Source organism: Perognathus longimembris, chromosome 10, assembly GCF_023159225.1.
Source record: "Perognathus longimembris pacificus isolate PPM17 chromosome 10, ASM2315922v1, whole genome shotgun sequence".
NCBI lineage: Eukaryota > Metazoa > Chordata > Mammalia > Rodentia > Heteromyidae > Perognathus > Perognathus longimembris.
In genome coordinates, this window is record NC_063170.1 from 33,130,118 (window position 1) to 33,157,567 (window position 27,450).

The window sequence follows — 27,450 nt, forward strand, 5'->3', positions numbered from 1 at the left end:
GCTAAATCAGAAGAATTGAGAGATTGAGGTCACCCTAGGCTTTATAGAGAGCATGAGGCCAGTCTACTCTATAGTGAGACCACATCTCAATCAATCAATCAATCAATCAAAAACGATACATGTTTCCTTTAAATTAATATTTATCACTATTTTTTTTTGCCAGTTCTGGGTCTTGAACTCAGAGCCTGGGCATTGTCATTGAGCTTTATTTTTCTCAAGACGAGTGCTCTACCATTTGAGCCACAGTACCACTTCTGGTTTTTCTGTGTACATGGTACCAAGGAATTGGACCTGGGGCTTTGTACATACTAGGCAAGCACTCTAACACTAGGCCACACTTCCGGACAATATTTATCACTCCTTAAAATTATGGTAAAATGAATATAACTATGAAGAGCAGACTTGAGATAAGACTTGAATACAAAATCTAGCGCCATCATTTTGCTGCTTGGTGTAACATTGGACAAACGTCACTTCTTTCTTCATTCACTCCACATATGGTTACTGAGGATGTATAACAAGTTCCAGAATTCATATGCTATCTGTATGAGATATATCAGTTTATGTGTGTAGGACCTATCAGCTTATATATTTTAGTTATTTCAAGGTTTAGAGGAAATAAGATATTTGAGGCCAACCTTATGGCAAAAGATATTTTTAAAGTTGTATTTATTGCTGGGCACCGGTGGCTCACACCTGTAATCCTAGCTACTGAGGAAGCTGAGATCTGAGGATCATGATTTGAAGCCAACCCGGGCAGAAAAGTCCCTGTGAGACTCTTTATTCCAATTAACCACTCAAAAAACAGAAGTAGTGCTGTGGCTTAAAGTGGTAGAGCACCATCCTTGTGCAAAAGAGCTCAGGGACATCACCCAGGCCCTGAGTTCAAGCCTGATGACTGACAAAAAAAAGTATTTGAGCCTGTGATTGTTTGTGATTGTAATTATTATTATTTTTGCTGTGGGTGTAATTGTTTTGTGGCTAGCTGACATTGAGTAGTCAGTGATGTATCTGAAAGATGGAGTGTGGGGGAGGATCCCCAGTATGACAAGAATCCTAGGAAGTAGCCTGACTCTTGTCTACCAGCCCAGTCCTACAGGGTTGTCTGTCAAGGGTACCTAGATACCTTCAGTCTCATTTGCAGTAGGCCTTCCTCCTGCTGCAAACCTGACTCCACTTTAATGACTGAGATTGAACTAATAGTGTGCTAGTGTAATAGTGTGAACTAATAGCCCTGTGATTTAGTCATGGGCTTTTTGATTTAATAATCAGGTGAGCAGAGCAGCAAAGATGCACTAAGAGAAAGTACAGCTTCTGTCTTACAGCAAATGGGCTCTGATGAGGCATTTATAATGATTAAATTCAAACCAGAAGGTAGCCCTTTCTTACTTATCTGCTCACTGGCAACAGCTTTGGTGGTTTCAGAGGCTTTGATACCTTCCTTTCATCTGTGCAGTCTTTGGTAGGTTAGCTACAAGATTATGTATTTTGTACTTGCCATAGCTTCAGCTTAATAAATTTATATCTGAGCAAAAAGAGGACCCCTATCTGGTTTTGGTTTGTTTCCAAGGGTGCACAAATTGGGGAGAGGACCACTATTCCACTTATCACAGTGTTTGTTTTCCTCTGTATTTTATTTAATTTTTCATGTGTCTTTTTTTTTTGTTATTACCATTTCATAAGTCAGGTAATGAGTACATTTCTTTTTGAACAATGTCACCTGTTCTTTCACTCTCCCCCAGTTTTTCCTTCCTGTCTCTGTGTACAAGCTGCATAGTTCATTTTCAACATAGTGAGTCCCCATGCTGCTCCTCTGTATTTTCAAAGCGCACTCCCTTTCCCCAAATTCTGAAACACTGAGCTTTTTCCCCCTAGACTCTGCACTATGCTCACAAGGCAGACAATCTGGAAACCATGTTAATCTGAGCAACTGGTAAAGTTTAACTACTATCCTGCATGACTGGGTTCTCGGGTGCTACTGATGGTAGCTTGAAGAAGCTGGCCAGCTTCTGAAGACAGATTTGGTGAGTTTACATCTCATTTTATCATTTCTTTGCAGGAAACATTAAAGGTACGTTACTTCACCTTTAGAACCTTAGTTGCCTCTTTGTCAAAATGGAGAGACTCATACCATTTCCTTAGCAATGGGGTTGGGAGAGTTCAGTAGTTTGCTGTGGGTGTGGGCTGAGGTCTTGGAATCAGACCTGGTATTCAGTTACTGCTCCCATGTTCATTCTTCTTATTATTAGTGTCAACAGTGGCAGAAAACTTCTATTAATTAAAATTCTTCACTGAGGGTATGGTTTTAAACTATTACCAACAGTGTGTGCAAGTACCTGAGGAAAATCTTAAGTAGAAAATGCAATGTCTTAAAAGTGGATTCATTAATGCCATTTTGATAAACTAAGGGAAGTGTCTATTAAGATTTTACTATTGGACACTTGCTTTATCTTGTTTGGAAGTAGAGATGAAACAGCCTTAGCCAGGAAAGGCTTTCCTTTCTCCAAGAAGGAAAAAAGGCTCAACAAAGCAAGTGTGTGGGGCATATGTGTGTGTGGGAGGGTGGTGCCCCAGCCAGCTGGTGGTACTATTACTAGCCCTGGCAGCCAATAGCAGTGGGTCACCCTGCAACTCCACAGCTACTTACAGACCACTCTTGCCCCAAACACTTGAGATCAGAGGAGAAATCTGTGTTTTGCTCAATACTCGAAGTAGCCTTAGTCAACTTGCTTAAATTCAATCTCACTTTTCTATCTATAGAAAGGTTTATGTATGTCTGTGTGTGTGCATACATGGGTACATGTGTGTGCCAGTACTGGGGCTTGAACTCAGATGTAGGGTGCTCTCCCTTAGCTTTTGTGCTCAAGGCTGGCAGTCTACCACTTGAGCCACATCTCCACTTCCAGCTTTTTGCTGGCCAACTGAAAATAACTCTCTCAGATTTATCTGCCCAGGGGCTGGGAATATGGCCTAGTGGCAAGAGAGCTTGCCTTGTATACATGAAGCCCTCGGTTCGATTCCTCAGCACCACATATATAGAAAATGGCCAGAAGTGGCGATGTGGCTCAAGTGGCAGAGTGCTAGCCTTGAGCAAAAAGAAGCCAGGGACAGTGTGCAGGCCCTGAGTCCAGGCCTCAGGACTGGCAAACAAAACAAAACAAAACAGATCTATCTGCCCAGATGAGCTTTCAGCCTCAGTCCTCAGATCTCAGCCTTCTGAGTAGCTGAGATTACAGGTGTGAGCACTAGTGCCTGGTTCGATGTGTAACAAAGATTGTTAACATCTGTAAAACCCCTGGGATGCAGTTAGTTCTTAATGGGCAGTTCAACGTCCCAACATCCTAGCAACAGAAGCAGGGACTGGTCAGCAGGAACTGCTTCATACACTCAGAAAAGGCAGAAAACTAGAGGGCTAGCAAGAACAGTTCTCAGAAAAACTGTCCTGGAAAACCCCCAGGCCCACAGGTCTAAGATGGGAGAAGGGTTTATATTTCTCAAGATTTTCAACAATAAGATGTGACAAGAAACACACAATTGAATTAAACAGAGTCCTTTTCCCCAGACCTTCTAAATTACTATAATTTACTTTTTTCTCTGCTGCCTGTCAGGTGCTCTGAATTGGATTAATCACAATCCATTTATCACAGGTGCTTCCCAGGCCTTCTCCATTTATTCCCTTTTCAAAAAATCCGTGATGCTGGGGATAGAACTCATGGCTGTGTGGTCAGCAAGGGCTCTACCATGGAGTGTACGTATACACCTGTAGCCCACTGCGAACATTTATGTTAATAGTGATTTGGATCATGTTGGATCTTTGGTTTTCATAGTAACATAAACTTTCCATTAAAGACAATTGTCAAGGGAAATTTTGTTTTTTTTTAGAGAAAATTATCATCTTTGTTCTGATGTTATGGAGATGGTCAAAGTTATTCACAAATGACTGATACTTAAGAAACACTTTCTTACAAGTGGCTCACACCTGTAATCTACCTAATCAGGAGGCTGAGGATCATGGTTCAAAGCCAGCCCAGGCAGGAAAGCCCTTGAGATTATCTGAAATTAACCAGCAAAAAGCCAAAAGAGGAGGTTTGGCTCAAGTGGTGAGTATCAGCTTAAGTGAAAAAGCCAACTAAAATAGCATGGGATCCTGGTTCATGCCCAAGGACCAGCACAAACAAAACAAAACAAAAGAACAACAAAACCCCACTTTCTTGGTGGTAGCTCCTACTATGTCACATAAAACAACTGGGTAACTATCTCATACATTTTGCTGCTCATGAGAAGTATAGAATTCTCTGGGTCTCTCCTGGGATGGCTGGACAAAGCTTTCTCCTTTCCCATCCTGTAGGGAGAGGACGGAATCCCTCTGCCTAGTCATGGATTAAAAATGAAATTCCTATCTAATAGGCCTAACTTTAGCCACAGGAAATGGGAGTGCTTAGGGAACCCAACAGGGTCAGCCATGTTTTGTTTGCAGATGGCACATTATCTCTGTTCAGACTTTTTCCTTCCTTTTGGATGAGACACACAGAGAGTAGTTCTGGGGGGATGGCAGGAAGCCAAACCTGCTCGCTCTGTTTCCTGGTTGGCCTTGTAGGAGATTCCTGCCTTGAAGGAGATTCACAAATATATGTTCTCTATGGTTAGGAACAAGGGATGACCACAGGATGTATCACAACAGATATTTTCATGATGAAAATCATCCAAATGAGAAGGCTGAAGGCCCTCTATATTGCAAACAACTAAATACCTTTAGATATGAAATGCTTCTGTAAAGAAAAAAGATAATTAAACCTAGTTTTTGGGAACTTCTGTTTGGATATTTCTCCAGTTTCACTACAGTGCACCTAATTTTCAGAAATCTGTTTATAAATTTTTATCAGAAATTATCAAGTCATCATTCATGCCATCTTTTTCTTGCCTGATCCATAAATTATAAAACAAAATAATCAGTAACAGTTATTGCCTGCATTGTTATCTATTACTTAAGGCCCTGGCACTACCTGTGTGACCTTGGGCATTTCACTTGCTCTTCTCCATCTCAGGGACTTGGACCAGATGACAGGTAATGCTCCCTTCTAATGTTTAATAATAACACATGGCTGAGGAGATTATTGCTAAGAGGAGAGGAAAGTGATGAGAGCAGCTAAGACTGAAAAACACTTTCAAGAAGTGCAAGGGCCTCTATTTGTCTCAGAATCACAGATTAAAATAACCCTTCCTATATGAGATGTTTGGAAACATACGGTTTGCATTTCAGTCTAAGCATAGCCAAGATCCTAGATTCAAAGATGTAGACTGAAGAAACAGATGGATAAATACAAACTTTACTGTCCAGGCACTGTGGCTCACTCCTGTAATCCCAGCTAAGGCCTGAGAATCAGGGTTTGAAGCCAGCCCAGAGAGGAAAGTTCATGAGACTCTTAATCTCCAATTAATCACTGAAAAGTTGGAAGTGAAGCTGTGGCTCAAGTGGAAGAGCACCAGCCTTGAGTGAAAAAGCTTAGGGACCATGTCAAGGCCCAGCCCCAAGTTCCAGTCCCACAATTCACACACACACACACACACACACACACACACACACACACACACACACAAACACACACACACACCTACCTTTCTGTGGGTATTATTGAGGGCCAAAAAGCTAATACCAAGCAGGACCAATGGCCACTGGAAGCAAACCAGAATGACAAAAGTAAAAGTAGGAAGAGCACAATAAAAAGAATGAGGAAGGGAGAGGAAAAGACACAAATTCATATGGCAATGATTCTTATTCATAGCAGCTATTTTTCTCTAAAGTTGCCATAAATGCTGAGTAAATATAAAACCACTGCTCCTAAAAATTTCACTTCTGATTGCAGTAGTTTGGTCAACCAATCAACATACAACCTTTAGTTATGTGTGTTTCTGTTTAGTCATTCAGTTAGTCCAGTACCTCATGTATAACCTAGGCCTATCTGACCCACATACTTCCCTTGACAAGGCATTGAACTGTCTTATGCTTATGACACTAGCAGTACATCAGCACCACACTTAGTGACCACTTAAACAGTGAAGTAAACCATAAAAAGTACTAAAATGTGAAAGCACACCACAGAATAGATCCCAATACAGGCACCTGTTCACAATTTGAGATTGGGTGAGCAGGCAGAGGATCTCCATGACGAGTGGAGGTGGGCTCCATTGTCACTGCATGTGCTAGTGAAGATGCACTGTGATTTGGGGTCACAAATAAATTTTACAGAGTAACAAATATGAAGTGTGTGACAGTCAGTGTACAAATGGAGAGAAAGAGGAGGGGAGAGGCAAAAAAAAGAGAGAGAGAATGAAATACATGAAGCAAGGAAATGAATGTTTTATCCTAAAGAGCTCTGGGACTAAAAAAAAAAAAAAGAGCTCTGGGACTGCCGGTGGGGTGCAGGCCCTACACAGAGAGCCAGGGCTGTCCAGGCAGCTGCCCACCCTTCACCCTGTCTTACTGTAAGAGACACAACCGTGCCTTAGGCAAGACTCACTACACAATCTGCAAGACCCAGAGAAAATGGAAAAACACAGAGCCCTTTGTTGAAGTTACTGTTATAAGACAATACAAGCACAGCCCTAAACCCAGGCTGCACAGCACTAAATCCAAAGCAGGCTTCCAGGTTGCAGACCTGGGACAGAGCCCTGACTCCTGCCTGCAGCTGGGCCTGGCCCAGGGGGAGGCACTGCAGCAGTCCAGGGAAGGTGGTCCAAACAGTGACACTGCACAGAGCCTCAGGGCTCTGCTTGGCACCTTAGACTGGGTCCAACTTAGTAATTTTCTTTTGAATTTCATTTCATTGTCAAGGTGATGTACAGCGGGGTTACAGTTACATACATAAGGTAGTGAGTAATTTCTTGTCAAACTTGTTATCTCCTCCCTCATCCCCCCACCCCCAGTAATTTTCAATAAAGATCCATGAGCCCCAAATTCCAGCAAATACCCCAAGAACAACTGACTGGAAAATTGCTACCTAAAATAAAGAATAATATTCCAATTTGTTATTCCTTCCTCACTTAGTAAATCTGTTTCTGTGCGTGCTCACACACGCATACACACAAACAGACACAGAAGGAGGAAGAGGAAGAACAGGAGGAATAGAAGGAGGATGGAGGGAGGAAGAAAGGGAAGAGAGGGAGAGTATCCTTAAGGGGAAGATTTTTTCCTGAAGTGCCTACAGCTCACAATTGACATCTTATCCTCCCAGATTGGGGGGTAGAGGAGTGAAGGTACAGTGATGTGGCAGAAGGGGTTAAAGCAAGATGTCATCTCACACCCTCAGACTGGCAAAATTGAAGTCTTAAAGAAGAAAGGGTTCTCACACGAGGCTGGAGGAAGACTGGAGAGGGCCAGGCAGCTCTCAGCTTCTGGGCAGGCTGCAGACTCTGGTGCATGGTGCATTGGACAGCAGGCTACCTTTTTGGAAAAGCTAGCATGAACACTTAAGAGATTTCTCCTGGATGTTTATAATAGCAAAGAACTGGAAATAACGGAAATGGCTACTTATAAGAGGCTAGTATACAAGATATGTGTTAACATGCCTGCCAGTCAAAACCCATCCATCTACCAAGCTCCCTTTTTTTGTCCTTGGATTTAGAGGATATCTAGCTCTAGCACCCCAACCCTTGCCTCCTACTACCTGGCTCACACTGACAGCGAGCACTATTTCCTTCCCTACAGTCCACTGTGATCCCAACTATAGTCATAGCACATAGGACCTCCTGTTTCCAGTTGTTGACATTTTGGCCTCAGGACTCCTTTAGACTTTTCAGACTTATTAAGAACTCTCCAATGAGCTTCTGTTTATGCAGGCTATTAGCAACAAAAAATTACAGCATTAGAAAATAAAATTCAAGGGGCCGGGAGACAGCCGGTTGTGCAAACCCCACCTGAGGCGCCTGGACCTCACAGACTCTTACAACTAAAACCACAGGCCCTGGTGGGCAATACCAGCCCAGCAGGGTCACTTGAGCCTGATCACGTCCCCCCTCCTCACAGCGGAGGTGAGGTCTGAAGGTGCCAAGCCACACCCGGACAGTCGATCCCACTGGGCCCCACACGTACCCCCCCCCCACAACGGACTCGTGGGAGGGCGCAAGCATAACCCAACAACCCAGGACTTGCTCTGGGAGGCATATCCCGCCGAAGTGCCTGTTGCACTGAACGCACAGCGCACAGGAGGGCGGGGCCCCCGGCGACAGCGCCCGCTCTGGTAGGTGTACCCTGCACTGGTGGGCGGGGACACAGCGACAGCACCTGCTGCCGTAGACACGTCTACACAGGAGGGAGGGAGGAGCTACAAACCAAACCTGAGAAGCCATCCAGATCTCCAGATGCGCAAATCACAAAGAAACATAACTCAGTTCATCAAAGGGCAAGCCAACTCGCCAGCTCCAAAAAGCAGCACGACTGAAGAGGAGATGGAGACTAAAAAAGCAAATGAGGCCATGTTAACAGGAATGATCGAAAGCGTCAGAAATGAAATCAGAAAACAATTCCAGGAATTTAGAGCGGAAATCTGGAAGGACACCCAGGAAGCCAAGAAAGAAATGGAAGCAAAACTGGATACAATGCAAACCTGCTTTAAAGAAATGGAAGCAAAAATGGATACAATGCAAGCTGCCTTTAAAGAAAATCTCCACATCCTAAGAATTGAAATGCATGAAAAAATAGATTTAAAATACAACTCTTTAAAGGAAGAAATCTCCACGATCAGAGCTGATATGACAACCATAAATAGCTCTCTGACATCCATAAACTCCGCAATTGAAACCATGACACAAAGAGTAGAGCATATAGAATCCAGAATCTCTCGCCTGGACGATGAAGCAGCCGACAACAACCAGAAAATGACCACACTCCAAGAAAAGGTGAAGCTTCAGGGAAGACTAATCCAGGAACTAATGGACAAAGACAAGAGATATAATCTGCGCATAATTGGAATAGAAGAAGGAGCCGAATACCAGAGCAGAGGGCTTAATCATGTTCTCAATAAAGTTATTGCAGAAAACTTCCCCAATCTCACAGGGGACCCCATCCAGGTAACCGAAGCCTATAGGACACCTGGCAGGCCAGACCCCAGGAAAGCCACCCCAAGGCACATAATATTCAAGACTACAGACCTCAAGATTAAAGAACAAATTCTGAATTCAGCCAAAGCGAAGAAGGAAACTTTTTTCAATGGGAAGAGGATTCGAATAACATCCGACTTATCCACACAAACTTACCAAGCTCGAAGTGAGTGGAAGAACACCATCCAAGTACTCCAGAATAACAATTTACAACCTCGGATCAAATATCCAGCGAAATTGGAGTTCACATTCGAAGGGAGAACCAGATCTTTCCACACCAAAGAGGAGCTAAAGGAGTATGTGAATAAAAAACCAGCCCTACAGCGAATATTAAGAGGGGAACCCCACCCAACAGAGATCGTAAAAGACACACAGACAGAATCAGAAAGAAACTTCAATAGCCAAAGTCCAGCAGAAACACAAGCTCACTAAAGACAAGAAGAAAAAAAAAAAAAAGAAGAAAAAACAGCCCACCAAGAAAATGGAAGGAGAAAAAACACCCTTATCCTTGATCTCTTTAAATATAAATGGTTTAAACTCCCCGATAAAGAGGAGCAGACTGGCAGAATGGATTCGCAAACAAAAAGTTGACATCTGCTGTCTACAAGAGACCCACCTTACAGCAAGGGACAAAAACAGGCTTCGAGTGAAAGGATGGAGCAAGATCTACCAAGCAAATGCATCCACCAAAACGGCAGGTGTAGCCATCCTGATCTCAGACAAGCTTGACTTCTCTTTAAAGTCCACTCAAAAAGACAAAGAAGGACACTACATATTAATACAAGGAAAAATACAGAATCAAGAAATCACGGTGGGCTGGGGATATAGCCTAGCGGCAAGAGTGCCTGCCTCGGCTACACGAGGCCCTAGGTTCGATTCCCCAGCACCACATATACAGAAAACGGCCAGAAGCGGCGCTGTGGCTCAAGTGGCAGAGTGCTAGCCTTGAGCGGGAAGAAGCCAGGGACAGTGCTCAGGCCCTGAGTCCAAGGCCCAGGACTGGCCAAAAAAATAAATAAATAAATAAATAAATAAATAAATAAAGAAATCACGGTGATAAATGTATACTCACCAAACAAAAGAGGCCCGACATATGTCAAGCAAATTCTCAAAGAATTACAGAGCAAGATAGACCCAAACACAATCATAGTGGGTGACTTTAATACTCCTCTCTCTCCAAGAGACAGATCCAACACCCAGAGGATTAGTAAGGGAGCTGAGGACCTAAATAACACCATTTCCCAAATGGATCTAACAGACCTATATAGAACCTTTCACCCCACAGAGACCCAATACACCTTCTTTTCAGCAGCCCATGGATCATATTCCAGAATAGACCACGTCATAGCCCACACAAAGAACCTCAGCAAATACAAAAGTATTGACGTCATCCCATGTATTATATCTGATCACAGTGGATTAAAGGTAACCCTCAACAACAAAGGATACCACAGAGCCTATACACACTCTTGGAGGCTAAACCCCACGCTGCTATCCAACACTTGGGCTACAGATCAAATTAAAGATGAAATCAACGAATTCATAAGCCACAATGACAAAGAAAACACATCACAAAGAAACCTATGGGACACAGCTAAGGCAGTACTGAGGGGCAAGATCATTGCACTCAGCACCCACATTAAAAGAATGGAAGCAGAGCAGGTGAATACCCTCACGATGAAACTAAAACAACTGGAGAAACAAGAAATGACAGAATCTAAAACGACTAGGAGGGGAGAGATCACAAAGATTAAAGAAGAGATAAATCTGATTGAAAATAGAAAGACCATTCAACAAATAAATAAGACTAAAAGCTGGTTCTTTGAGAAAATAAACAAAATTGACAGACCCCTTGCAAGACTTACAAAAAAAAGAAGAGAAGAGACTCATATTCGTAAAATCAGGGACTCCACAGGAAAAATTACAACAAGTACACACGATATTCAAACAATCATAAGGAGCTATTTCCAAAACCTCTACTCAGCAAAAAACAATAATTCTACAGAAATGGATCAATTCTTAGAGAAGTACAAACTGCCCAAACTGAACCAAGAAGAAATAAATCAGCTAAATAAACCAATAACTTACGGTGAGATACAGGAGGTAATCAAGAACCTCCCTACTAAGAAAAGCCCAGGCCCAGATGGATTCACCAACGAATTCTACAAAACCTTTAGTGAGGAGCTAATTCCAATACTCCTCAAACTCTTCCGCGAAATAGAAATGGAGGGAGAAATCCCAAACTCATTCTACGAAGCTAATATCATACTAATTCCCAAACCAGGCAAAGACCCAACAAAAAAAGAGAACTACAGACCAATATCACTAATGAACACAGATGCAAAGCTCCTCAATAAAATATTAGCTAATAGGATCCAGAAAGTGATCAAGAATATCATACATCATGACCAAGTAGGCTTCATCCCTCAGTCACAAGGATGGTTCAACATCCGTAAATCAATCAACGTAATTCACCACATAAACAGAACTAAAATCAAGAATCACATTGTTATCTCAGTCGATGCCCAAAAAGCCTTTGACAAAATACAACATCCATACCTATTAAAAGCTTTGGAGAGAACAGGAATAGATGGAACATTCCTCAAAACAATAAAAGCCATATACAACAGACCAACTGCTAATATCATATTAAATGGAGAGAAACTTAAGTCATTCCCCCTAAAATCAGGAACAAGACAAGGATGCCCACTCTCCCCACTTCTGTTCAACATAGTGCTGGAATCCCTAGCCATAGCAATAAGGCAAGAGGAGGACATCAAAGGGATCCACATCGGCAAGGAAGAAATCAAGTTATCCCTATTCGCAGACGACATGATCTTGTATCTGAAGGACCCAAAAACCTCAGTAACCAAACTCCTACACCTAATAAACCAATTTGGCAAAGTAGCAGGATACAAAATCAACCCACAAAAGTCAGCAGCTTTTCTGTACACCAGCAATAGACAAACAGAAAAGGAAATTATGGAAACAATTCCATTTACAGTAGCCAAAAAAAGAATAAAGTACCTAGGGATCAACTTAACCAAGGACGTGACGGACCTATTCAATGAAAACTACAAAAATCTAATAAGGGAAATCAAAGAAGACACAAGGAGATGGAAAGACCTCCCATGCTCATGGGTAGGCAGAATCAATATAGTGAAAATGGCCATATTGCCCAAATTGTTATACAAATTCAATGCAATACCTATCAAAATCCCAGCCACATTCTTCACTGAAATAGAGAAACCAATCCATAAATTCATATGGAACAGCAAAAAACCTAGAATAGCCAAAGCAATTCTAGGCAAAAAAAGCAATGCAGGAGGTATCACAATACCTGACTTCAAGATCTACTACAAGGCCATCATAACAAAAACAGCATGGTATTGGTATAAAAACAGATCGGAAGACCAATGGATTAGAACTGAAGACCCAGAAATAAAACCGCACTCTTACAGCCAACTGATATTCGACAAAGGAGCTAAAGATATACAATGGAATAAACATAGCCTCTTCAACTACTGGTGCTGGGAGAACTGGGCAGCCATATGCAGAAAACTCAAAGTAGACCCAAGCCTATCACCATGCACCAAGATCAACTCAAAATGGATCAAGGACCTCAACATCAGACCTGAATCCTTGAAACTACTGAAGGACAGAGTAGGAAAGACACTAGAACTTATAGGCACAGGAAGGAACTTCCTGAATAGAGTCCCAGGGGCACAACAAATAGGAGAAAGACTCGACAAATGGGACTACTACAAATTAAAAAGTTTCTGCACAGCTAAGGACATAGCCACCAAAATAGAAAGACAGCCAACGATATGGGAAAGGATATTTACCAGCACAGCAACAGACAAAGGCCTGATATCGGTCATCTACAGAGAACTCAAAAAACTAAGCCCCTCCAAGCCCAATAAACCTATTAGGAAATGGGCAAAAGAGCTAAAGAGAGACTTCACAAGAGAAGATATAAAAATGGCAAAGAAACATATGAGGAAATGCTCAACATCCCTGGTAGTAAAGGAAATGCAAATAAAAACAACCCTGAGATACCACCTCACCCCAGTTAGAATGGCCTATACTCTGAACTCAGGAAACAACAAATGCTGGAGGGGCTGTGGGGAAAGAGGAACCCTTCTCCATTGTTGGTGGGAGTGCAAATTAGTACAACCACTTTGGAGAACAGTATGGAGGTTTCTCAAAAAGCTCAATATAGACCTACCCTATGACCCAGCCATACCACTCCTAGGCTTCTATCCTAAACAGCAAACCCCAAGATATCAAAAAGGCATTTGTACTACCATGTTTATCGCGGCACAATTCACAATAGCTAAAATATGGAAACAACCCAGATGCCCCTCCACAGACGAATGGATCCAAAAAATATGGTACTTATACACAATGGAATACTACATAGCGATTAGGAATGGTGAAATATTGTTATTTGCAGGGAAATGGTCGGAACTCGAACAAATAATGTTGAGTGAGACAAGCCTAGAACACAGAAAACAAAGTTGCATGATCTCCCTGATATATGACTGTTAACAAAGGGAGACGGAGAGACAGTAGAGACCAAGTCTGTGAATACTGTATATGTTCTTGATACATTGTATATTGCATATATGTCAACCTGACCTAGACAAGGGATAGAAAAACAGGTTGTAAGATATCATAAGAAATGTACACACTGCCCTACTATGTAACTGCACCCTCTTTGCACAACACCTTGTAAAAAAATTTATGTCCAATTAATAAAAAAAAAAAAAAAGAAAAGAAAATTCAGAGCCAGATGCTGGTGGCTCATGCTTGTAACCCTAGCTACTTAGGAGGCTGATGTATGAGGATCCTGGTCTGAAGCCAATCCAGGAAAAAAAGTCTGTGAAACCAGTATCTCCAATTAACCAGCAAAAACTCAAAAGTGGGGTTCAAGTGGTGGAGCTGCAAAACCAAGTGAGAACACCAGGCCCTGAGTGCAAGCCCCAGTGTACACACACACACACACACACACACACACACACACACACACACAGCAAAAAATATTCATTCTTTTAAAAATAAGAGTATTAGTCTGGCACTGGTAGCTCACACCTGTAATCCTAGTTACTCAGGAGGTTGAGATCTGAGGATCACAGTTCTAAGACAGGCAGGAAAGGCAGTGAGACACTTTTTCTTTCTTTCTTTTCCCTTTATTGTCAAAGCGAATTAGTCAGTGAGACTCTTATTTCCAATAAACTACTCAGAAAAGGCCAGAAGTGGTACCGTGGCTCAAGTGATAGAGCACACTACCTTGAGTACAAAGAGGCTCAGGGATAGTGCCCAGGCTCTGAGTTCAAGCCCCAGGATCACCTCCCCCACCTGAAAAATTATTTGTTGATCTAATTATATCAATAAATATTAAAACTATTTTTCAAGATAGTGAAGAGTAGCATTGTTTGAACATTGCTAACTTCTTTAATGTCTGGCTACATGGAAGATAGATGATTTCATTATTGGTATCTAAAATCCATTTCCTATGATGTTTCTGTGGTTGGTCATTAGATAGTGCCCCCTGAGTCACACTCTGAGAGCCTCAGTTTCAAAAGTTCTCCACACTGCTGCAGCAGCCCTCTGCACAACACAGTCACCTTGTTCCACGTCCTTCAACTATCCATAGCTGCCTGCAACTTCAAAGAGTTAAGTACAAACTAATAGCCAAACATCTCTTGTGTAGACATGCATGTCCACACTCCATGACTGCCCCACCTTATACATTGAGTTATGAACAAACCTATCCTACAGGTTCATGCATGGGTCTTCCCCTTCCTTGCCAGAAGAACTCTTGTGCATCTTTTACAACCAGTCCAAAGATTTCCAATACTAAGAAGTCTTCTCTGATCTTTCCCTTAGAATTTTCTATGTTTACTTTTCAGATGCTTAATTTTGGATACATAATACAAATGCACAGGATTTAATACCAAAAAATCAATACTCCCTTTTTCCTATGCCTGCCACCCCCTCTTCTCCTAGAAGTAACCACTGTAATTGGTTCTGCATTCCTCCAGAGCAGCTCTCAACATAAATAGACAAGTCATTTCACCCAAATGACAGCATATTAAGTGTCCTGCTGTCCACTGTTTAACATTGTGTCTTGGAAAACAAGAAACATTGTATTTTGGAAAACTTCCCAGGCCATCCAGCAAAAAATAGCTTCATTTTTTGATAGATGCAAAGACATTAAAAAATGTGCTATAATGTATTGATCTGGGGTTTTGTGTAGTTGCTAATCTTTTGCTGCAGAAAATGTCATTTTGTTTGTTTGTTTGTTGTGCTAGTATCAGGGCTTGAACTCTGGCCTCAGTTGCAGCTTTCAGTTGGTTAACTGGAGCTGAGCCTTGAGGATTTGTGTGCCCGGGATGGACTTGAACCTCAATCTTCAGATCTTAGCCTCTTGAGTAGCTAGGATTATAGGCACGAGCCATTGGTTCCTGCCTGAGAATGTCATTCTATATGAGCCCATCTATGTGCATGAGAGAACCTGCAGATGAATACCCAGGAAAGGAATGGAATATAATAAACACTGGTGAAATTGCCTTTGGCAAAGCTTACTTCAATGCGTACTCCCATCAGCCATCCTGGAAGTGTTCTGTAACCTGACTTTTAAACTATCTGCAAGTACTAGAGGTGAAAAGGATGCTGTGGTAAAGTTGAAGTTGTTATCTTTTCTACAAGATCAAATGCCTAGAGTTGTGCTTTCCAAGATGATAGTCTCTAGGTACATGGAGCTGCTCAAAATTTACATCCTAGTGAATTAAACCTTAGTAAATTAAGTAAAATTAAAGGCAAAGTTTGGTTCCTCAGCAGCCTAGCAACACCTGAAGTGTTCACTGTCACCTGTGGCAAATGGCCTTCATGCTAGGTGGGGAAGGCACAAAGCTCCCTCTATCATGGCAAGCTCCCCTGCAGTCTGCAGTCTGTTCAGCCCTAGCCAGCGGCTGTCATAAGCCAAATGTTTCTGCCAGGCACTGAGGGGGCAGTTCTGGAGGGGATGTGAGAACACAGACCTTACATGTTGAAATGCTAATATGTATATTTACTGACATAAATACAATAGATTACTGAACTTATTCTCACTTGTTTCTCTTTACTTCTTTCAATGCAGTGACTAGGAGACTTAATATCTCACTTGTAGCTTACTTTCTATTCCTACTGGACAATGCCATTCCTGAGAATAGTGCCCATAGATACCTAGATTTTAGCATTTTTCTTTTTTCTTTCTTTTTTTTGGGGGGGTGGTGTGGACTCAGGGCTAGGATACTCTCTCTTAGCTTTTTTGCTCATGTGGTTGCTTTACCACTTAAACCACACTCCTTACTTTAGGGTTTTGCTGGCTAGTTGGAGATGAGTCTCATAAACTGTTCTGCCTGGACTTCCTTGGAATCATGATCTCAGAGCTCAGACTCCTGAGTAGCTAGGATTATGCAAGAGTGAGCTACTGGCACCTGGCAGGATTTTTCTTTTTTACACAGAAAGAGTGGAAATTAATGCCAATACAAAGAAAAACTAGACTCATGGGGTCTGTTTTTCCTCCCTACCCTGGCTCCAGCCTACACAGACAGGCTGGGCACCAAACAGAGGGAGAGCTGCCACCACCCTGGTAACAAAGGATCAGCCCGGAAATAAAGCCAGCACAGGGGGCGGCCACCTGGGCGGTCACAGACAGGAAGCAGTGGCATCGCTGACCCAAAGCAGGGACTGATTTCCTGGTGGCTGCAAAAACAAGGCACCAGAGAACAAAGTGCCTTCAAAACTAAGAATAGAAGAATGGCCCACATTAAGATTTCCAGGACTTTGCCAGAACAATACCTCCCTGCTCTGTCCCTACTCCACCTTCCACCCTGGGCTTGACCGGGTCTCAGCACAGTATCCCTTAGCTAGAAATCTCTATGCACAGCTCAGGACAAGGACAGCCGGACACAGTGGAAATGGCAAGGGGCTCGGCCCCAAAGACATGGCACACATATTTCTGGCATCCACATCTTTTGCTTGGGACACGAGGTTCAAGACAACTTAAGTTTTGCAAAACAAGACATAAAATGGGCAATATTCTAAAAAGGCATGATAGAAGATGGAATTATATCTGAGCATAGGTCATTTGCTTGAGGAAAACATTGATTTTATTACTACAATGGTGAGCTGTGTGTCTTTGAGCAAGGACTGGCCTCTCTGAGTCTGTTTCATATAATTTATCGCATAAAGCAGGTGAGCAATATGGGCTTTCCTACTTCTTCTTTTCTTTTTTTTTAAACCTGGCTTTTATTTTATTTTATTTTGCCAGTCCTGGGGCCTGAGCACTGTCCCTGGCTTCTTCTTGCTCAAGGCTAGCACTCTACCACTTGAGCCATGGTGCCACTTCTGGCTTTTTCTGTGTATGTGGTGCTGAGGAATTGAACTCAGTGCTTCATGTATGCTAGGCAAGCACTCTACCACTAGGCCACATACATTCCCAGCCCTGCTTTCCTACTTCTTCAATGGAAATATGTTGTGACCCTTGCCATATGCCCACCTTCTTCCTTACCGTCTCACTCATTTAGAAAATGCTCTCTGGGAAGTTGGTATGAGTTAGACTCTGAACCTAACAAAAACCTTTCTTCCATCAGAATGATTTCTTAAAAGAGGGATAGAGGAACTTAAGAGCTGAAACTTATCAGGGAGGGAAAGTTGCTTGCGATTCCATACTCAAGGGTACGCAGGACCCAGAGGACAGCGGGCTGGGAATTTAGGGAAGCAGTGATGGGCCAATTACCTGGAGGTACCTACAGTGTTAGTACCCTGAAGAGTTCACAATGAATGTGTAGGAATAAACACCAACCCTTTGGTGTTTGAACACAAGCCTCGGCCCTTTCTCCTATTAGGAGATTACAAGCCTTTAACAGAGCAGGCTGGGATCCCAGTTTTCTGCCCTGAAATGGTGGCATCTGCCCAACAGGGGGCCTAGAAAGAGTAAAAGAGACAAGCCCAGTGAGATACTCATCACTCACCATTAGGCCCTGAGCAAGAGGCTGGACATTCGTTGTGTATTCCCTGAAAAACTAATACATGCTGGGCCTTGGGCTAATTCATCTCATCCCTTTGGTTTATTGTTCCTATTCTCCACTCCCCAGCACTGGACTGGGTTCCACATAGTACACACTCAATTAAATGTAGACTGAATAATCATCTCTGGTAGATTACTTTGTCAACAGTCGAGTCTCTCTGATGAACACAGATGCAAAGCTCCTCAATAAAATATTAGCCAACAGAATTCAGAAACAAATTTTAAAAATCATACATTATGACCAAGTAGGCTTCATTTAACAGATGCAAGGCTGGTTTAAACGTATGTAAATAAATATAATTCACCACATTAACTGAGCCAATGTCAAAAACCACATGGTTATTTTAGTTGATGCTGAAAAATCCTTTGACAGAATACAACATTCGTTCATGTTAAAAGCTCTGGAGAAAATAGGAATAGAAGGAACATTCTTTAAAATAATAAAAGCCATATGACAGACCAATAGCTAGTACCACACTAAATGGGGAAAAACTAAAACCATTTCCCCTAAAATCTGGAACAAGACAAGGATGCAAACTCTCTCTACTCCTCTTCAATACAGTTCTGGAATTCTTAGCTAGAGCAACAAGGCAAGAAAAGGACATTAAAGGGACCCACATAGGGAAAGAAGAAATTAAACTATCCCTATTTGCAGATAATATAATCTTATACCTGATGACCCCCAAAACTCCACTCCCAAACTTCCAGAACTAATAAACCACTTTGGCAAAGTAGGAGGTTACAAAATTAACCCACAAAAATCAGTAGCCTTTCTATACACCAGTGTACAAGCAGAAAGGGCAATCATGAAAACAACCCTCAAAAAGCATAAAATATCTAGGAATTAACCTAACTAAAGATGTAAAGGATCTAGTGAAAACTATTTAAAAAAATCCACAGAGAGAAATCAAAGAGGACACTAGGAAATGGAAAGACCTTCCATGCTCATGGATAGATAAAATCAATATTGTGAAAATGGTCATAATACCAAAAATGATATACAAATTCAATGCAATCCCCAACAAAATCCCAATGACATTCTTTACTGAATTAGAGAAAACAACACAAAATTTCATATGGAACAACAAATAGAATAGCCAAAGGAACCCTAGGCAAAAGAAGTAGTTCAGGAGGTATCATAATACCAGATTTCAAGCTCTACTACTGTGCCATAATAGCAAAAGCAGATTGGTATTGGTACAAAAATAGACCCAAAAATCAAAGGAATAGAAGACCACATACTTATAATCAGCTGAAAAAGGAGCCAAAGACATATAGTGGAAAAAACATAGCCTCTTCAACTACTGGTGCTGGGAAAACTGGGCAGCCACATGCAGAAAACTAAAAGTGGATCCCAGCCTGTCACCACACACTAACATCAACTCAAAATGGATTAAAGACCTTAACATTAGACCTGAAACTCTGAAACTGCTACAGAACAGAGTAGGAGAGACACTATAATGTATAGGCACAGGCAGGAACTTCCTGAACAGAGTCCCAGAGGCACAACAGATTGCAGAGAGACTTGATAAGTGGGACTACTTTAAAACAAAAAGTTTCTGCACAGTTAAAGACATTTCTACTAAACTAGAGAGCCAACCAGTTGGGGAAAGATATTTACCAGCAATGCAACAAAAGCCTAATATCCATCATATATAGGGAGCTCAAGAAACTAATCCCTCCCAGATCTAATAAAGCAATCACTAAATGGGAAAGGGATGTATAGAGAGACTTCTCAGAAGAGGGAGTAAAAATGGCAAAGAAACACATGAGGAAATACTCACCATCCCTGGCTACAAAGGAAACACAAACAAAAACAACCCTGAGATACCATCTTACCCCAGTCAGAATTCAGACAACAAATGCTGGTGAGGATGCGGAGAAAGAGGAACCCTAAGACACTGCTGGTGGAAATATAAACTAGTACAACCACTCTAGAAAGCAGTCTGGAGATTACTTAAAAAAACTAAACATAGACATACTCTACGACCCAGCCATACCACTCTTAGGCATCTACCCTGAGCAATAGGAACCAGGATACGATAAGGACACATGCACTTCCATGTTCATTGCTGCACTGTTCACAATAGCCAAGATAAGGAAACAACCCAGATGGTCCCACTACAGATGAATGGATTAAAAAAATGTGGTACCTTTAAAACAAATGGGGGAATGTTAGTATCCCCTCCCCCATTTCGGTCCTCAGCTCCTCCCATTAGCCCCCAGATCCACCCACACCTAAACTCCCTGCCCTAGAACTATGATGGGCCACTCCCACTCACCATTAAGACCTACCTACTTCCCCATTAGCCCCAGAGAAGCTACCACCTGAATAAGGTGCAGCCACCATGTTGCTCACTCTCCCATGAGAGATAATACGCCACTAATAAATCTCCTTATAAACCTTCAAAAAATGTGGTACCAGTACACAATGGAATTCTACACTGCTATTAGAAATGATAAAATAACAGCATTCACAGGGAAATGGACAGGACTAGCACAACTCATGTTGAGTGAGACAAACCAAGAAAAGAGAGACAAATGGTGCATGGTCTCCTTGACATGCAGGTGTTACATTTAAACCACAATGAGATACAACAAAGTAAACAAGATTCAAGATACCAATATACAGTAAGACCAAAAGAAGATAGTCTTGGGAGAAAAGTACTAATTAGTAAGACCCATGCACTTCTTCATATGTACATAAAATAATATACAAACTGAAAAAAAAACTCCAAAGATAAGGAAACAAGGGACCTCTTCTGAAACTGTCTTATAATTTTAGATGACTCTATATTCTTTACCTCACATATGGTGTATACATGTTTACATCTGAGGGAAGCTAGGAGGAGGACACAAAATGAGTGGAAAATGGGTAAAAAACAAACAAACAAACAAACAAAAAACCAGCAGAGGGGCCCAGCAGCTACTTTGGACATTGATGAAAATGAACTGAGTGACTCAAGGGTGGTGATGGGAGGAAGGGAATGGGAGAGAAAGAGGGAAAAGATGATACTAAGCAAAAGGAAAGCAATGTACATATCACCCAATCTGGACTAAATGGTTTTATTGTTGAAGTTCATAGAGTTCATAAGCTTTGTAGATCAGAATGATGATTTTTCCTTACTATGAAGGTTAAAACGTGTACTGTGAAATATATGTAGTTGCTTAATCTCAGTTTTAAAAAAAGATCTCTCTCTCTCTTTCTCTCTTCCATAGCTTGGGCCTGTGACTTTCTCTGGCCAATGCAATATGGGCGGGAGAGTCAATACCAATTCTCCGTCTAGGCTGCACACTTGTGCTTGCCCCTCTGGATTTTTTGACAAGAGAAGACCCACATGGGAACCCATGTGGGGTAAACACTCCTACCCTCCCAACAGTACTACTGCAAGCACAACTGGTGTCTGTGTGGTTGTTACTTAGCAAGAACTAGTTGAGAAGAATCTCCTTTACCCATATGCAGAGACTGTAGTCAAGGAGCAGTCCTGGCCTCTCTCACTTCTCATGGGGTTGAGATTTCAGATAGTGGGTCATTCTGTGGCTTTCTTTCCACTTCCTCTCCAGGCTAGTAATGGGCCATTGCAAGAGGACAACAGAAGCTACAGAGGCTTGTACTTTGGCCATCTTGGCCCTTGGTGCAGAGTCAGGCAAAAAGCTAATTCTCAGATGAAGCCTGATGAAATTAAGGACGGCAGAGGCCACATTTGGGTCTCAGGGACTCAAAACCACCAATTCTGCAGTCCCCTAAGTGACAGAAGGGGCATTAAATCATGGTATAACATAAACTCATCTCAGTTCATGGACTGCACAACCATATACATTAGAATGCATTTTAGGAAACAGATCCAACCTATGTCTAAGACAAAACACCAAAACCAACCAAACAAAAAAGCAGCCAACTGAAATTAAGACAAGGAGACCAACCCAATAGTGTGCTTGGTAGGCAGCGATGGGAAACCAGTAAACTGGAGGACTAAGTGGTTCACTTCTGGTCTCTTTGTCTTACAAACCACAATCATATCACTGTGAGCAACAAGGTGCTCTGTTTGAAGGGCTTCACAGATTCAATTCTACTTTATTTATTTGTTTGTTGTTAATTTCTTAGTGTCCTGGGGTTTGAACTCAGGGCCTCATTTCTCCTGTTGCATTCCTTCTCTTCCTTCTCTCTTCTCTCTTCTCTCTTCTCTCTCTCTCTCTCTCTCTCTCTCTCTCTCTCTCTCTCTCTCTCACTAGAGCTCAAACACAAGCCCTATGCAATGTTCTCTTAGCTTTTTCAATTAATGCTGGCATTCTACCACTTGAACCATAGCTCTTCTTCAGGTTTTCTGGTGGTTAACTCTAAATAAGAGTCTCATGAACTTTTCTGCCGGGCTGGTTTTGAACTTCAGTCCTCAAGTTTCAGTTCCTCAGTAGGTAGGATTACAGACGTGAACCACTGGTACTTGGCTCCAGGTTCTTTTCTTTTCTTATTGGTCACGAGGCTTGAACTCGGGGCCTGGGTTTTTTCCACTCAAGGCTAAAGCTCTACCACCTTGAGCCACAGGACTACTTCTGGTTTTCTAGTGGTTACCTGGAGACAAGAGTCTCACGGACTTTCCTGCCCAGGCTGGCCTTGAACTGTGATCCTCAGATCTCAGCCTCCTGAGTAGCTAGGGTCACAGATATGAGCCACTAGTACCTGGTTCCAAGTTCTTAACAGTTGTATCTCTAGCCTCTAATGGAGAACCTGGTGCCAGAAGGTCAGCATCACCCAAGGTTAGCTGCAGAACCCAGAAATTGGACCCCAAACTCTTCAATCTCACTGTTTGCTCCACAAAGAGCAGTGGAAAGAATGTAAGGCAGGGGTCCACTGCCAATGACAGGGGCAGCTCAGGGTCTGCAGGATGAAAGGAAGAAGGTGAGCACCTACAACTCAAGGCAGGGAAGAGATGGCCAAATAAGCCAGGCAGCCAAGCCTCGGCAGTGTGTCAGGAATGTGGAGGAGTTAGAAAATGGAGTTATTCAGAAAAGAGGGCAGATAGAGCATGGAGTAACACCCACAGCCTGTTTCCTGAGCACTTCCCAAGAGAGCTGCCCACCCAGCCGGCACCAGGAACTGGTTTTCCTAAGTGACATCCACATTGGCTATATTTAGATGCTAAAGTCGCCATTGTTTCTGTCCCAGTACAACATCAGAACCACCACCCTGACCTTTGTCCCTTGTGAGTCACACATCTGAGTATCTATGGTAAGATGCTTTCTCAGGGTCTGCTTGGAATCATCTTCCCTTTCGTAGCACCAATGTGAGTCCTGGGCAAGCTGTGACAACCCAGCTGAGCCAGGAGCTTTACTGGAAGTCCTTCTATGGAAAATGCTGCTTCTTTCTCCACAATGTCAGACCAGGTCCACATTTTCTGAGGACACAGGTGTTGTTCCTAAGCTTCCACACAAAGGATGAATTTCACTAAGAGCCACTAGCATGTTCTATGGCGCAGGGCTCAGAGCATGGACTGTTGTGAGTGACTTCGGTCAGCCCCAGAGATGGGCACTAGTTATTATCCCAGCTTACAGGGCAGAAAGGTGGATTCAGAGAGGTTCGGTAACATACCTTGGACTCATGGATGGTTACACCTACCCGGTTCTAAACTCCAGACTCTTAACCACCAATTTCTGCTGTTTTCCATAGGTATACAACTACTCTGACTGGACCTAAGAATGAGAGAGAGAGAGAGAGAGAGAGAGAGAGAGAGAGAGAGAGAGAGAGAGAGAGAGAGAGAGAGAGAGAGTGTTCTGGGGCTTGAACTCAGGGCCTGGGCACTGTACTCACTTTTGTGCTCAAGGCTAGAGCTATATGAGCCACACCTCCACCTCTGGCTTTCTTAGTGGTTAATTAGAGATAAGAGTCCTCTAACTTTCCTTCCCAGGCTGGCTTCACACTGCTATCATCAGATCTCAACCTCCTGAGTAGCTATGATTATAGGTATGAGCCACCAGGATCTGGAATGAACATGAGGATTTTTAAAGGGTTCCCTCTCTTTTCTCTTTTCTCCCTCCTACATCTAGCCCCCAATTTCCCCAGACCCTTTTCTGGAGACTTGGAGCCAAGGTATCAAAATTCACTCAATAATGTATTTCTAAAAGCAGTCAGTAATCAGATAGTCAAATACATTGAGTTCAGGATACCTTTGGAAAATGTGTGCTTAATAACACTTGTTGAATCATCTGATCTTGAAATAGGGCAGATGTGAACACTATATTTTACTTTTTGTGTAATATATTTGCATACCACAGAATCCTCTATCAGAGTTGAAATGAGATTGCAGACATAGCCATTTGACAAGTAGGGAAACTGAGTCCAAGGAGGGTGGTGTCTCTAAGTTAGATGTTAACTGAAACACATTCAACACTCACACACACACACACACAAAAACGGAATGATTTAACAAAGACCTGGAAGGCAAGGTGTTCCTTCAGATGCTGAAGGTAGGAGATCTGAAAAGAAGACCTGAATTAAATCATTACATGGCCCCTAAAGGCTAGGCATGTTATTTCTGCAAGCATTTTGCCAGCTAGGTGACCTAGGGAAAATTATTTTCTCCAAATCTCAGTTTCACTATCTGTAAAATGGGGACAATAACAGTCAGTCCTTATATGCTATTAAAAGTTTCACAAGGTAGCTGAGTACAATGGCTCATACCTGTAATTCTCCTTACTCAGGAGGCTAGAGACACAACTGTTAAGAACCTGGAACCAGGTACTAGTGGCTTATACCTGTAATCCTAGCTACTCAGGAAGCTGAGATCTGAAATTGAAAGGAACAATGCTTGAGTCCAGCCTAGAAAAATAGCCTAAGCCTGGAGCTGGTGGCCCATGCCTATAACCCCAGCTACTCAGAAGGATCATGGTTCAAAGCCAGGAAAGTCCCTAAGACTCTTCTCTCAAATAAACCACTCAAAAACCTTAAGTGGCACAGTGGCTCAAAGTGTTAACGTGCTAGTCTTGAGGGACAGCGCCCAGGCCCTGAGTTCAAGCCCCAGGACAAAAAAAAAGGAAGAAAGGAAGAAAGACACACACACACACACAGAGCCTATCTCAACTACAAAGTTGAACACAGGAGTATATGCCTGTCATCCCAGAGATTTGGAAAGCATGAATAGGAAGATCATACTTCAGGCCTGGGCATAAAAGTGACACCTGTTCAGAAAATAATGGAACAAAAAGGATTAGGGGGCATGGATCAAGAGGTAGAGCACCTAGCAAGTGCAAAGCCTTGAGTTCAAACCCTGCACAGGAACTAGAGGCATGGCTCAAGTTGCAGCTCATCAACCTAAAGTAAAAAGCTAAAAGAAAGAATAAGACCCTGAGTTCAAAGCTGTTACCAGCACAAAAACATGAAAGAAAACAAACTCTAGTACAGCCAAAAACAAATTAATAAGTGAATGTGAGAAAAGTGCTCAGAACCGTAAGCATTTAATAAACATTAGTTATCACTGTATTATACTATTATTAACATTCTACATCACTTACCTGAAAACAATTTTAAGGGTTGCCAATGTCCATATCTTAAAGGTTCATCAAGTGAGCAAATAGATGGGTGTGTGGGATGGGAGAAAACAAAAGGCTGACATTACTCAAGTCACACTAGAGGATTAAAGACACATGTCTATACAACAGCAACAGAAGCAAAACAAAACCCAAGACTGGGAGGAAAATGTATATCAAATAAGGGATAAATGTCCAGAATATAAAGAGAATTCCTAAAAGAAACAAAAGACAAACAACCTGATTCAAAACCTGGAAAAGGACTCAGACAGACATTTCTCTGCAGAAGACACATAAATGGGCAATATGCACCTGGAAAGATACCTGGTACCACCAATCATTAAAGAAATGGTAACATAAAACCCTACACTGTGATAATACTTCACACCCACAGGATAATAACAAACAAAACCCCCAGGAAATTACAAGTGTTAACAAGATGTGATGAAATTGGAACTCTTGTGAACTTTTAGTCGGAATTAATTAGAATTGTAAAAGAATACAAATGCTGTGTGGTTCCTCAAAAGTTAAAAATTATGTTCTAGCAATTGCATTTTGGGGTATATAACACCCCCCAAATTGAAAGTAGAGTCTCAAAAGAAATATCTGGCTATTCACCAGTAGCTCACACTTGTAATCTTTAGCTACTCAGGAGGCTGTACTCTGAGGATGATAGTTCAAAGCCAGACCAAGCAGAAAAGCCCATAATACTCTTCTATCCAATCAACCACCAAAAAGTTGGAAGTGGAGCTATGGCTCAAGTGGTAGAGTGACAAGCTTGACAACAAAGCCAAGTGAAAACTTAAGACCCTGAGTTCAAGCTCTAATACCAGCACACACATGTGTGTACATGCGCGCGCGCACACACACATACAAACACTGATATTTGTATATCCACGTTTATAACAACATTATTTACAATGCTAAAACATGTAAGCAACCCAAGAGTACATTGAGGAGTAGATGGATAAGTAAAATGTGCTATACAAAAAAATCAGAATATAATTCTGCCAAAAGGAAAAAAAATTCTGGTGCATGTTTCAACCTGGATGAACTTTGAGGGCATTATGCTAAATGAAATAGCCAGTTTCAAAAAGACAAATACTGCTTCACTCAGCCTGTGGGAGGGACTTCAAGTTACTGCTTAATGGATGCAGAGTTTCAGTTTTACTAAACAAAGAGCTAGGAGAGATATTGGTGATGATTATATATTACAAATGTAGTTATTATCACTGAATTATATGACTGAAAGTGGATAAGATGACAAATAAGTTAGATGAATTTTAACACAATAAAAACAATTGAAAAATCAAAGTTCTGTATGTGTGTAAATGATCAAAAAAATAATTGGAACCAGAATTGCAAAACAACAGTCTCAGAAATGTAATTCTGATGAGAGGAATAGAAAGAGCACTGGCATTTCTCTTTTCATCCAAAACACAAATACCTACCCCCAAACAAACACAGTAAATAAAAGGGGCATGGGGGGATATGTTTCAGGGCTCTTACTCATTCTTCACCTTACAGAAATGAAACATTTCCAGCCACTTCTCCCCAAAATAACCCACACCACACACCAAGGCTCTGCTTGAAAAGTCTCAACATCCACTGATGATTATCTAACACATCTTCCTCAACTTGACAACTCAATACCCGCATCGCTAGAGAAACATAGAAAAGAGTTGCTCCAAGTGGAATGATCCTTGAAAACTGAGTTTAGCCATCTTTCAATTCAAAAAAGGAAAAAAAAAAAA

General features: G+C 41.9%; 1 protein-coding gene across 7 annotated transcripts in view; it reads right to left on the reverse strand.

The window, feature by feature from the left end:
• The window catches only part of Arhgef3 (Rho guanine nucleotide exchange factor 3), a 326,782-nt gene that overhangs the window by 162,922 nt on the left and 136,410 nt on the right, over nucleotides 1-27,450 (reverse strand). The gene's annotated exons all lie outside the window — the stretch shown is intronic.